Here is a 13,294-nt window from a genome sequence, read left to right as displayed (position 1 = left end):
ATTCTCATCATGGGAAGTGGTCAGGGATGATGGGCATTGTAGTCCAAAGCAGCTGAAGGGCTTCAGGCTGGGGAAGCGCTAGCTCAGTTGGTTAGAGTGTGGTGCTGATGACGCCAAGGTTGCGAGTTCGAAACCCCATATGAGACAGCTGCATATTATACAAAGTTTATATACAATGTTGTGTCATAGAATTGTAGAGTTGGAGGGACCCTGGGGGTCATCTAGTCCAACCCGCTGTAAAGCAGGAATATTTTGCCCAAGGTGGGAGTTGAACCCACAACCCTGAGATTAAGAGCCTCGTGCTCTACTGACAGGTTTGTCCCTGGAAAGTCAAGCAAATATAATCCTAAACTTTGACATGCATTTTCAAGTCACTTTTCTTATCATAAGCAATCTGATTTTGGGAGGGGGGGTGGGCAGATGTTCAGGTGGTGCTTTCCATCCATCTTCAATGTGTCATAGCAACACCAGCCACCTATCACAAAATTTTGCATCCCTCCTTCTTCCGAAACTGTCAGGCAGCAATCCTTGATCTGCGCTGCTCCTTGAAGTGTTGCCGTCCATCTGGATGAGGAGAAGCCACGGCTGGCATTCTTACACCTTCCTAATCACAGTGCGTTGTCAGAATAATAAGTGCTCCTTATGGCAGGTGTGTCTGCTGGACTGGCAACCCTTGCGGGAGAAGCGCTCCAGCGTAGGCCTATGAAAATGAACACGAGCGACGCAACCGGTTTTGCAAGGGCCTCACCTCGAGTGCCAATTAGCAGAAAGCATCACTGAGTTGTTCCCTGAGGCAAGTTCGACTCTCTCTTGCAAACGGGGAGCATTACGTGTCCATAGCATTCTTTCCGGCAGCTAGAGCGGTTACCTCAGAGATAGGGAACCTCGGGCCTAGGTGGCTTGGATGCAGCCTTCAAGGCTTCTCTACCTTACCCCAGGCCCCAGCCCTGGGGAGACCTGCTTTTCACCCTCCATGAGTGTGTTTGCCTGGCTGGAATTTGCCCTAGGATGATGCCTTCTCCACTGCCTGAATGGGGAAGGGTTTGTGAGTGTGCGAAGGAACTGTCATACTGCACAAACATACAATTTATTTATTTTTCCTGGAAGATTGCCCAGAAGAGAATCCGTCCCTCGAGGTGAAAAGGGTTCTCCGCCCTTGAGTTAGAGCAGCCTGTGGCCAGGAGATTTGCTATTAGTTCTAAAATTGCTTTCAGGTACTTTCTGATTCTGGTGTACTTGTTGGTGTTTGGAGTTGACATACTCACAGAAGCTGAACAGAACGTTTTATTCCTGCTGGAGGAGCGCATTTTACACTAGATAGAATCACACGGAGACTCTGAGTTTGGGAAAACAAGAAAGCTATATCTATTGCAGGAAGTACAAAATAGGCAGGCATTATAAAACTAATGAGGGACGCGGGTGGCCCTGTGGGTAAAACCTCAGTGCCTAGGACTTGCTGATTGCAAGGTCGGCAGTTCAAGTCCTCACGGCGGGGTGAGCTCCTGTCGTTCGGTCCCAGCTCCTGCCAATCTTGCAGTTCGAAAGCACCCCTAAGTGCAAGTAGATAAATAGGTACCGCTTTATAGCGGGAAGGTAAACGGCGTTTCCGTGTGCGGCACTGGTGCTGGCTTGCCAGTTGCAGCTTCGTCACGCTGGCCACGTGACCCGAAAGTGTCTTCGGACGGCACCAGCTCCCAGCCTCTTGAGCGAGATGAGCGCACAGCCCTAGAGTTGGTCACGACTGGCCCGTACGGGCAGGGGTACCTTTACCTTTATAAAACTAATGAAGCTTAAGCTTCAAGGCCCCTAATCCCAGACAGGCCCCAGAAGCAACTTGGGTCTACCATTTTTTTTATTTTGTATATATTTCAACAATCCCAAAGTTCGCGAGATGTTGTAAAGGTGTGGTGATCTGTCATGGAGCAACTCCACTGAAGAAGGTAAGTGTGGTTACCCAAACCTTGTTTCTGGTTGCAAAGGGAGCCCATAACAGTTCAGGGCCCCAAAAATGTAGGTTCGCCACTGTTGATAGGGAAAATGCTAGTTCTAACTATGTATGGTGAAGATGCAAAGAGCTATGCTTGCTCTTTCATCTCAGCAGGAGAGACACACCAAGATGTCTCCTCTCACAAGGAAAGGCTGGCGAAGAAAATGAGGTCACCAGTCCTGAGAGAATCAGTCTAACTTTGAAGGAGGTCAGTGCAAAATGGTAAGTCTAGGAAGGTTTGAAGGTATCTACGATACGATATCTTTATTGTCATTGTCCCACACAGAACAATGAAATTGAAAAACTACATAAAACTTTCAAAACCCCCTAAAAACTCTGAAACCCCATTTTAAAATACAATATACTATAGAGACTCCTTATGCTGCGTTTAGAACCAGAATTGCATTTGCGTAGAAACTGTTTCTCAGGCGGCTAGTCCTGGTCTTTATGACCCTATACCTTCTTCCGGAAGGCAGAAGCTGAAAGAGATCATTTCCGGGGTACGTACTATCCTGTGCTATCTCTGCAGCTTTCTTATGGCACCTGGAAGCATAGATTTGATCCAATGTGGGAATAGTGCACCCAATTATTCTCTCTGCAGTCTTTACAACCCTGGACAGCATTGTCTTTTCCCTGGCCGTGCAGCTCCCAAACCACACACAGAGACCATAAGTTAGTACACTCTCCACAGTGCAATGGTAAAATGCCATCAACAGGTCCTTTGAGAGATTGTTTTTCCGGAGGATTCTCAGAAAATAAAACCTTCATCAAGTCTTTGCTGTTTTCTCCCCAGGTTAGGTCGTCTCTCAACTCCATTCCCAGAAATCGAAACCGAAATCGAAGTCAAGTCAGCCTGCAGTGCAAACTGACTTTCGTCTCAACGCTTCCAATGATACTTCCACCGAAGGAACAGGTTCACAGCTTGAGGGTCTTGTTCCTTGACCTTTTTGTTGTGAGATGGGCAAGCTGTATCTGAGGTACTGCTGATAGGCCACCTAGCCCTGCCTCAACTGAAATAACCTAGTCTCAGTTACCCATGCTCCTGGTTACCTCTAGGAAAGACTACTGTGCTGTGCTATACATGGGCCTGCCTTTGAAGGCTATTTGGAGAATGCAGGCTGCTACATTTCTAACTGGATGTTATGGCCATTTTATACCTGTGCTGTGCCAACTGCTATGGTTCCCAGCCTGTTCCTGGGCTCAGTTTCAAAGCGATGGTTTTGGCCTTTAAAGCCCTTCATAGCTAAGGACCAAGACAAAGGCAACTGAAGGACCACCTGTCTCCATAAGTACCTGCCTGTGCTGTCCTAAATAGAACACCAGCAGCTATTTACCGTATTTTCGCTCTATAAGATGCACCAGACCATAAGACGCACCTAGTTTTTGAAGGAGGAAAACAAGAAAAAAAATATTCTGAATCCCAGAAGCCAGAACATCAAGATGGATCTGGCTTCAGGGATAGCTTCTTCCTGTTCTGGTTTCTGGGATAGCCACGTGAAGCCTCTTCAGGGCAGCGGGATGAAGGCCCCCCCTGCCCTCAAGGGCTCCCCCTGCCCTCAAGGCTCCCCCTGCACTCAAGATCGCTGCTCAGCGATCCCTCTTGCTGTCCTGGCTTATGGGATAGCCGCACACAGCCTCTCCCGGGCAGCGGAATGAAGGCTCCCCCAAGAACCATGCTCCCCCAAGAACCATGCTCCATGGACCAGTTTGGGAACATTACTGAGCTAGAAGTAGCCCGGTTGATAAGATGATGATTTGCCCCGTTCTCCTTTAAAGCCATCTAAGTTTGTAGGCATCACTACCTCCTGCAGCATACAGTAACTGCACCCCTTGTAAAACCACATGCATGTCAGCTTGCCGTGGGCTTCATAAATCTCCTATTTGGCTGCCCAGCAGGCAGTGGCCGGTGGGCCATGGGTGGGCTGAATCTGGCTTGCTGGGGCGCAAGCTGAGCAGACTTCGGCTGCTGACACAGCGGCTAGCTGTCTTGTGGCTTTGCCGTTGCTGCCAGCTGGCAGATGTATTGCACAGGGAAGGGACAACTGCTGATTCTTCCTTGATTAAAGGGAACAGCAACCCATCAGGGGGAAGTTGTTTTATCTCTGCTACAGATGTTCTTCTCTATGGGAAGGAAGTTAAAAGGACCTCATTGCAGCCAACAACACAGGATGAAGAATTACACACACACAAAAATGCAGATATATGGGCTCAGTGGTGGAGCACTTTCTTTGCATGCAAGGAGTCCCTGGTCTGATTTCTGGCATTTCCCACCAGGGCTGGAAAGTAACCCTGGATAGCTGCTGCCAGTCAGTGCAGTCAATATACTGCACTAGATGGACTAATGGTCTGGCTCTGTGCAAAGCAACTTCCTATGTTCTGGTATGGCATATATATACACCAGAGTTTAGTGAGCAGGGAGAGGCTGTGGCAGAGAAGTCCAGAAGCAAGCAGAAGTGGAAGCAGGAAGGTGTTATGAGGGAGGCCTAGAGGTAGAGAAGAGTCAGGCTGGTGTCTTCCCCTTCTGCTGTGACAATCTCCCTTCCCCACTGGTCTCCCAGGACCAGGAGATGCATGAAGCGGAAGGAGCAAAGGCAGGCGCACTGGCATAGTCTCAGATTGCTTGGGAAAGAACCAGAGGAGGAGGGGACTTAGGTAGCTGCAGGAAGACAGGGACCTTCAACCTCCACAATTAGCAAAACCTACTAAGGAAGAGCTGCTATGCTCATTAGGCCTGGCACTCCTGAGCAGACCCTGTTTCTTCTAAGAACTTCACTTGCTGCATGTGATTTATTGCTGGCTCGCTCTTGACACCAGGTGACCCATGTGTCAGTTTGCTTTCCAAGTGCTTACTGCTGGTGAGCAGCTTCAAGGTTCTTCTGCTGTCTCCCCCATCTCATGGCTCTTCATCTTTGAACTGGACTTGGACCAGCCACCATTTCAGACAGAAGAGTGTCCTTTACAAAGCAGGGCACTTGGCCTGCCTATTATGTACAGAGGGCGGACGATAGCTCCTCGCACAGGGAAGCTTGGAAGACCCATGACATGAGTCCTCTGACAATCCAGCATGGGTGCTTCATGGTCCAAGTAGTATTCTTGTGAATAGAGCTGTCATTCCTGTGCTCTCTTATTCATTCGTTTGTTCATTATTTAAAAATAATAACAAGTTTAACAAAGAAAGAACAACAGAGAAAAGGGGGAAGGGAGTGGACGTAAATAAAATTCACCAGTTCACATTGAGAATACAGTAGCCATCAATGCATCCATCTTAATTTAAACATACAAATCAATATAAGCCATCCAGAAAGGAATTCACATGAAATGGATATTCATAAGAAATGTTTTCGAGGATAGCCAAGCCAGCGAGTACCTCAGACCACTGCATAATAGATCGTGGGTGTTTCTCCTTCCAGAATCAAAGGACAAATCTCTTGAAAGGGCTTGCTGTCCTTTTCTTAGTCCTCGTGCTGCAGGAATGCAATTTAAAAACATATCAGCATCTTCAAATATCAAGAATTTCACCGGTATAAAATCAGTATGGACAACAACTTCAGACCAAAAAGGATATACTTGTATCAGTGGACTTCTCCAGGGTTACAGCTCAAGAATCTACCTTCTGTCTAAAGACACATTACGTATAGAGTTGAAAGCCCATTATTTCCCATTATTTCTTGTTATATAAAACACAGTCTATTCATACCCTCCTGTGGTCAGGAACAAACCCACACTACTGATGCAATCTGGGATGTTTGTTTCCCTGCTCACCCAATACTGGAGAAATGGCAATGGCGGGGGTGTTGGTGTCGAATAGTCAACCACACACAGAGAGAGATCTTTTTACTCTGTGCAACCAACATCACATTCCCTAGTGGCTGCTGAATGAAACACTGAACTGTTCCTGAACTATAATCGTGATCAGATGTTGTCTCTTCTCATTCAGAAGTATCTGGCATGAAATAAGCAAAAACTCCACCAGATGACCTTGGTTCTCTTGTCACATCTACATCTACACCACACATTTAAAGCACGTGGTTTTCCCCAAAAGGTTCATGGGAACTGTAGTTTGTTAAGGGTGTTGGGAATTATAGCTCTGTGGGGAGTAAACTACAGTTCTCGGGGTTTTTGGAGGGCAGTCATGATGTTTGCTGCAGATATGATCAAAAAGGATAAGACTATGTCTGGTCTTTTTTGAACACTTGTTCTAATTTGTTTGCAGTGAGGTTATAGCAGACTTGAGAGCCAGTGTGGTGTAGTGGTTAAGAGCGGTAGTCACGTAATCTGGGAAACCGGGTTCGTGTCTCCGCTCCTCCACATGCAGCTGCTGGGTGACCTTGGGCCAGTCACACTTCTCTGAAGTCTCTCAGCCCCACTCACCTCACAGAGTGTTTGTTGTGGGGGAGGAAGGGAAAGGAGAATGTTAGCCGCTTTGAGACTCCTGAAGGGGAGTGAAAGGCGGGATATCAAATCCAAACTCTTCTTCTTCTTCTTCTTCTTCCTGATTTGCTAGCACAGTGTTTATACATCTTCATGTTCATCATTTGCACCCTACACTCTGCGGTGGGTTTCCACATCACTTTCCTACCAGCAAAATGTCAGTTTTGAAAATGGGGGGGGGGGGTTGCACTGGAGCCCAAACCTAAATTTCTGCTATGCACTTGAATGCTATCTGCAAAACTCTGGCAATCTGAAAGCGATCCAGGACTGTCTGGACCAAGAAGCTGACTTTGGGAACTCAAGTGGCAGATCACCTTAAAAAGATAACAGATCACCCATTATTTCATTCATTACTGTATTATATTTTCTGAACCAGAAGGGACAACTGGATTTTCTGCCTCAGGCACCACTCTGTCTTGGTCCAGCTTTGTAACAGAGCTTGCAACAGAGCTTTTTTACTCTCTTTCACCAATACACTGCTATTACTGTGCTTAGAACATGAAGAAGAATGAGTCACCCGTCGCTACATAGGGTTAAAGTCACTTCCGTTTTCCGTTGCCATGGGGAACTCAGTGTCCTAGAAATTTGTCCTTTCTCCCACTCAAATGTGTGGGAGTCAAAAGCCCAGCAGAGCCAAACCTTTTCTTTAAAATTGTTGTTGTTGTCTCTCCCCCCCCAAAAAAAATTTTTAAGCAAACTCTCTTTCTGGCCTTGCAACGCCATGGGACGGTTCCAAGAACCATCAAATTAATGGTGTCATTCCCCTCAGCTTGCAAAAATTCTTTTAAGCAGAGTTTAAGTAAATATTTGAAGCAAAGCAATGTAAAACATTCGGCTTAATTTTAGTACTTAAACTGGTCAGAGAATTGTGGGGGTGGACACAAGGATATATCACTGCTTTTTCAGTATTCTGGGTGCCATTTGTGCCATTGGGATCGGTAGGGCAGGGAGGTCGAGAGTGGGCAGGGCCACAGCCAGCGAGAGGCGGAGCCACAGCCAACAACAGGTGAGTTTCGTTTCCTCCCTCCTCCCTGCTGATTTCCAGGAGAGCAGAACTGAGATTAAGGAGGAAGATGTTACCCTTAGACAGGCCAAGTCAAAGGACAGGCAGGTTGGGGGTCTGGCTGATGGCAGAGTGAGGTTGGTAACATGGCACCGCACTGGCGGGAGACATAATGCAAGCAATACAGTACCAAGATGTGAAACTTGTCAATCAGCTTAATGTTCATTACGGCATCCCAACAAAGAGAAGGGATAGCTCAGCTGGTAGAACACAAGACTCTTAATCTCGGGGTTATGTGTTTGAGCCCCACATGGGGCAAAAAGATTCCTGCATTGCAAGGGGGGTTGAGCTAGATGACCCCCGCGTTCCCTTCCAACTATATGATTCTAAGCTCCACGGAAAACTTTAGATTCGTGAGGATACTGCTGGATGTAGAGGGCTGCAGTAGGAGGCTATACATCTCAAATGCATTGATGCAGTGACACCTAGTGTTCTTCAATATTTCCGCATTTTAGAAGCCTCCTGTGAAAGGGATCCTAGATAAACTGGAGCTAAAATTGATACTACCCTGAGCTAGGGTAAGATCACAACACCGTGGTTTTTATTTTGGGGCCATGGATTGATTCTGGTTCAGATGTAGAGGTTGCCAGGGAGGACTTCCAAACATTGGCTGGGTCTCTCACCAATGGCCTATTCATACATACAGTGGTGTTGAATCACTTCTTTTTTAAAAATGTATTTTTATTAAAGATTTTCTTGGTTTACAAAAGTATATGCAATGTCTCTCTCTCTCTCTCTCTCTTTTTCCAAGTAACACTTTTTACATATCAGTTTCATTTGTTGAGACATTAGGAAGAAAAGGGTGGAGGGGGGGAGAGATGAGTAGGGGTGGGGGGTCAGGTGGCAATGTTTCTATTTTACTTAATATATGTGGTGTTTGGTGTCAGCGTCGCTTGTGCAGGTTCTCTGCTGTTCCTTTGGTGGTGAGAGAGGTTGGGGTTGGCCTAGGGTGTGGTTGTTTGTTTGTGATTGGCTGTGGTGGTCTTTGTTTTCATGTATGAGTGGGGTGGGTGGGTGTTTTGGATCAGGTTAGCCATATTGCTTTGTATGCTGTTGGTGGATTTTTGTCATTGTTTTGTTGGGCTGTGTGTGTGATAAAGGGGAGCCATACCGGGGTGAAGGCATCTTCTATTTGTCCCCGTGTCAGTTTCAGTTAATTGGTTAATTTTTCTAGTAAGGCTGTTTCCCATACTATTTGGTACCGTTGGTCCATGCTGATAGGTCTCTCCAGTGTCTGTTTATGGAGTTCCTGGCTGCTGAAAGTAGGTGTGTTTCTAAGCATGGCAGGGTCACATGCTGCTGCCACAGGATCATGCCCTCTATTTCCAGGCTTCAGGGGAAGAGCGCTGCGGCTGATGTAGCCAAAACAGCACCACCCGTGCACCCAAGAGAGGTGTACGCAGACTCCAGGAAGCACCAAGGTTTGCAAAAGCACAAAGGATCTTCCAGGACAGAGCAGTGGTCAGCAGGACTGAACATGCTTAGACTGGCTGTATCAGAAAACAGGGAGTGAGGGGGAACGGGATGGGAGATTCTGACTAAACGTCAGGAAGAATTTTCTGATGGTTAAGAGCTATTCAACTGTGCAACAAACTCCCTCATGAGGTTGTGGACTCTCCTTCCTTGGAGGTTTTTAAGCAGGGGTTGGGTGGCCACCTGTCGTGGACACTTTAGTTGAGATTCCTGCATGTGGGGGTTTGACTAGAGGATTCTTGGGTCCCTTCCAACTCTAAGATTCTATAGTTCCCAGACTTAATTCAGTAACCATACTGCTCTAACTGGGGACAACAGCTGCAGCCACCAGATACTAGTACAAGTCCCCCCCCCTCATTTAACGTGCAGCAGGTATCTGTGATCCACCTGGCTTTCAATTTGAACTTAGACCGATCTTTCATTCCCCCTCCTTCCCTCCCCCTCCCCTTTTTATAAAGATTACCCGCTCTGGATCTCACACCTAATTCTCCCTTGGTCTCCTCACTGGCCCAAATAGGACTAATTTAGCCAGCTAGCCCTGGTGATCATCTAATGTTTATTGGATGGATTCCCCCCCCCCTAAATTTTTGAATTCTGAATTTATTGTTATTCACGTTTTATGCTGTTTTTTGTTGCATCAATTAAGTGTTTTAAATTTGTTATTAGCCACCCTGAGCCTGGTTTTCTGAACCGGGAAGGGCAGGGTATAAATAAAAAAATATTATTTTTTATTATTATTATTATCTCTCATCTCTATTGATGTGTTTGGCAAGTGAAGGCAAGGTGTGTTTCAGAGCAAAGCAAGGGCTAAATCCTTGCCATCTCTATGTATGAAAGTCTCCAGGTGTCTGGGAACAGAGGACAGCCCTCTGAAGACTGAAGGAGATCGTCCCAGCAGGAGGAAGCCCAGTTGAATCCTCACTGCCAAAACAAAGATTAATCTGACAAACACAAAGCAACACGTAGGCTAACAGTATACTAACAATATTTATATAACACTATCGAACCGCTTCTTAATTCACAATCGGAAAACATACAATATGTACATGGAGTCACGAACTAATATGAGTCAAGTAGATGTTCTGTGAAAAGAAATGATCAGATTAGTATCTGACCATAAAGAATCACTGAATATTGAGGCTAAACGCCTTCCAAAGTCAATATCCTATACAGAATTTTGCTGAGAGTGAGCTGGAGAGAGATGGTGCTATAAGCACAGCAACACAGAAGAATGATGGTAGGTGCTCCAAACGTAGCGACAGCAACAGAAGAGTCCTTTCAGGATAATAGACTGTTTCAATAAATGTTCTTCATCAGCTGGCAATAATATAAAATCTATTACAATAAAATACAGTGATTGAAATGACATACCTGCATATTCTATAATGGTACAATAACAGATACATTGCCAAGTCCACAAAGGTACACCAAAGAACAGTGGATCAGCTGTCACTCAAAAGCGAATTATATTAGGTATTTAAAATTTGTATCCCACTCCTTCTCCCAGAAGGAGCCCAGAGAGGCAAACACACAAATTTCAAAACAGTTTAAAAAATTCCAATACAGGTGCAGGAATGGGTAACATCTCTGCTTAAAAGGCTTGTTAGAAGTGGAAGGTGCTGAGAAGACATTGGAGATGTTTAACAGGAGGGAATTGCACGTAGGTGCCACAACACTTGAATATTGCGCAGAATCATAGAGTTGGAGGGCATCCTTCGGCTCATCTTGTCCAACTCCCTACAATGCAGGAATATGCAGCGGTCCCTTACAGGGATTGAATCTGTAGCCCTGGCATTATGAGTACCACGCTCTAACCAACTGAGCTGTTGATGAGTGGATCTCCTGATAATATGGTACAGTGGTACCTTGGTTCTCAAACGCCTTGGTTCCCAAATGCCGAAAACCCAGAAGTAAGTGTTCCTGGTTCCCAAATGCCGAAAACCCAGAAGTAAGTGTTCCAGGAGGAGCACCAGAAATAGATTGTGCGTGTGTGCCCGGGCCTCCTCCGACCCAGATGTGCACTGGAAATAATGCATGCGCATGCGCAAATAACGCTTGTACATGCGCACAAGCTATTTCCGGTGCTTCTCTGACCCAGAAGTGGGAAGCCACACAGCATAGCACTGGTAAGAGCGGGCGGCAGCAGTGGGCGGCGGAGGTCGCCATGGGCCGGATAAAGGAGTCCCTCGGGCCTTATCCAGCCCGCGGACCATAGTTTGGGGACCCCTGGGTCAGGCTATATGGGACGTGCAAAGTCATATTAAGTGAATGGATCTTCTCTCCTGCTTACCTCCCCTGCTGCTCCCAGTCAAGGCATGAAATTACATTTACAACCTGCATGTGACATTTCTGCATCTTTCAAAGGGGTCGTGGTCTCTTGAGTCTCTGGCCTGCCTATCTGAGCATGTGTGCAGTCTTGTGTAAAATATCTGCTTCTAACAGAGTCGCTAAAGTTATCATTTTCCGCACGGATCGCTTTACCAACATGCTAAATGAAGAGAGGAGAATTTATGATTAAGTCTGAAGAGGGCAAAACGCGCATTTGCGAGTGCAATAATGCGTGAACATTGCCGGAAACGGCAGGGGCTTGCTAAGTGTCGTTTAATTAAGACCAGGACTTTTGCATCACCCATTTGACTGACAAGGATGAAGCTATCGTTGTGGGTTTTGATACACTGAGGTGAGAAGAAACAACTAATAATGTAAGAAGAAAGCATAGAAATCTTCATGTTGTGGACGTCATTGAACAGTTAAAGCACACAATCAAAGAAAATGACTTTGCCCCAAGAATCCTGGGAGCTGTAGTTTAAAGGTGTTGGGAATTGTAGCTTTGTGAGGGGCAAACTACAGCTCCCAGGATTCAGGGGGGGGTATGCACTTTAAATATGTGCAGTGTGTGAAGCTTTTGGAGATAAAATCCCAGTAGACCAGGGGCATGCATTCTGTGGCCCTCTAAATGTTTTGGAACTATAATTCCCATCATTAGACAAATTCACGGAGCATAGGCTTTTTGATGGCTACTGCATAGCTGGAGTTGCTAGCCTTTGAGCTGATCTAGTTGGGCTCTTATGTTGTCAGAAGCAGAACAAGAGATCTGTAAATTAGGATCTACCACAGGCATGCATGAGGAACCTGTGGCCTTCCAGAAGTTTGTAGGACTACAGTTCCCATCATGGGCCGAAGCATGGGAGTTATACCCGGGCCGAAGCATGGGAGTTAACAGTCCAGCAATGCCAGGAGATACTTTTAACCCAAGAACTGAACCTGAGCCCTTCCGTCCCCCATCACTGTTCCAACCCATCTGCTCCAGGCATTGTGGACAAGAAAGCAAGGATGATGGGATTTGTAGTCCAGCTACACTGGGAGGCTGGTCCAGGGGGTGACACGAGCCTGCTCCTTCTCGAAAGCAGGGGCGGTGGAACGTTTTCCCAACACAAGACCCACATTTCCTTCTAGGCTCCGGCCTACTTGAATCCAGGCCAAGGCCAAGCCCTAGACTTTAAACGCTTCTGAGCAGAACTGCAGGCGGACGGGGCTCTTGAGAGAGAATTTCAGGAACTACAGCTTATCTCTGCTGCGGCGCCTGCCATAATTCTCCGCTTTGCAGCAATGAGATGTTTACAGAAGCCTTGTTCTCCGCTTCTCGTGCTGGCTGAGGCTGATGGGAACTGTAGTCCAAAACATCTGGCGAGAGCCATGCCAGGGAAAGCTGCTCTAGATGAATTTTGATGTTGGCCCAAATAGAGATGCAACACTTCTGGAAATTTTGAAGCCATGGAAAAATATGTCCCGTTCCACCCCCCACCCCCACCCCCATTCCACCCTCTGGCTTTCACATCTCTAAGGCCCAAAGAAGAATCCTTCATGTATTGAGCAGAGACAGCTGGCGGTAAACATAAAACACGAGAAAGCAACATTCCCTCTGAGGCTCCCTTAACCAAGTTTTATATTTAATAACGACAAGCCAGTGCTATCTCAAGCTGAGAACATAACTTTCATTTTCCTGCTTTTCTGTCAGTCAGTATTATTGGCTTATTTGGATACATAGGATGTTGGTTTTTCATCTTAGCTCCGCAGAGCATAATTGGAAACAATGGCTGTGACTCAGCCAGAGTGTCAATAACTCTGTGTACACCAGGAAGTGGTCACTCCTCTTGGGAAAATGGGCAAAAAGGTTTACACAATAAATCAGCCAAGTTAAGGATGACTGTGTCTTAAGTTCATTGCTTTTCACTAGTAATCTTAAATTATTTGTAACTCAAGAGCTGAACACATGGTCCAAACATCCTGATTCTATTAATGTTACGATTTCCATTTTCATTTGGAATTTGTGTTAACCC

Source organism: Podarcis vaucheri (genome assembly GCF_965113315.1).
Source record: "Podarcis vaucheri genome assembly, chromosome: 5".
Taxonomy (NCBI): domain Eukaryota; kingdom Metazoa; phylum Chordata; class Lepidosauria; order Squamata; family Lacertidae; genus Podarcis; species Podarcis vaucheri.
Note: the sequence above shows the minus strand (reverse complement) of the source record.